This window comes from Cynara cardunculus, assembly GCF_001531365.2.
Source record: "Cynara cardunculus var. scolymus isolate 2C chromosome LG 10, CcrdV1, whole genome shotgun sequence".
NCBI lineage: Eukaryota > Viridiplantae > Streptophyta > Magnoliopsida > Asterales > Asteraceae > Cynara > Cynara cardunculus.
Window position 1 is genome coordinate 10673856 of NC_037537.1, and position 1344 is coordinate 10675199.

The window sequence follows — 1344 nt, forward strand, 5'->3', positions numbered from 1 at the left end:
TGGAAAGGAGTGATGCGTTTTGGAAAGAGAGGCAAGCTGGGCCCTCGTTGTATTGGCCCCTTTGAAATAGCAGAAAGGATTGGACCAGTGGCATACAAACTAAATTTGCCCTCGGAGTTAAGCGCTATCCATGATACATACCATGTATCGAATCTCAAAAGATGCATAACAGATGAAACTCAAGTAATGCCACTGGAAGATGTGCAAGTTAACGATCAACTGCGTTTTGTTGAAAAACCCATAGAGATCATGGATAGGGAAGTTAAGCAGTTGAAGCGTAACAGAATTCCCATAGTAAAAGTTCATTGGAACTCAAGGCATGGACCGGAGTACACGTGGGAAAGGGAAGACTCCATGAAAAACAAGTATCCTCACCTGTTCTCAAGCTAATCATGATTTGGATTTTTTTTACGATTAAATTTCAGGACGAAATTTTTCTGGATTGGGGAGACTGTGACAACTCTACATTGTGTGATTTCAGGTTAGCACTTTATTACAGGATCCTGATTAAAAACTAAGTCTTTTTAGGATTTAGCCTCGATGACTAGAGATCGTCTTGTTTAATTAGTCTGATTAGATCATGTTTCGACGGTAACTAACCAAGTTAGTTCGTGCAATGCCAAATAATCTTGAAATATTTCACATAAAAATAAAGCTGATATTTTCGTCTCGTTCTTCTTAAAATCCAAATTTCCTAAGTTCCAATCTTTTATATTTGGTTGCCTATTATTATTTTGAAAGAATGGAGTTTTAAAAAAAATCTTTTGTCAAAATTGTTTTGTTTGTTGTATTTATTGGGGCCTTATATTTAGTAAATAAAAGCCTTATTGGGCTTGGGCCTTTAGAGTCGGCCCACTTCTTTAATTATAGCCCCATATAAATACCCCCTTCTCTTTTAAAAATTCTTCATTCTTCAAAATTTCCAGCCATTTCGTTTCTCTCACTCTATCATTCATCACCTTCCAACCGATYCCATCTCCTTGCAAAGCTCGAAGATTTCTGCTGTTCTTGAGATTTGTTCGTATCATTCGACCAAGAAAAGGTATGTTTTAAAAAAAAGTTGTTTATTCTCTTTAGTTGTTCGAAACTCGTTATTCTTTTCCCTACTTGATTATTTGAGTAAGATTTATGGGATTTAAAGAGGATCTCATTCATCAAAGACATGCATGTGTCTTCGTTGGGATGATAATCTGTGACCCAAGATTCTTTAGTCCCTAGGAAAGAAGAAGAGAGTTCTTGCATGTGAGGTCCGATCATATTCTTGGATGATTGAATCTTGCATGCATCTTTGAATAGGATTTCCCGTCATGTTAGCTTGCTGGAATCAAAATTCTTATTTGTTTT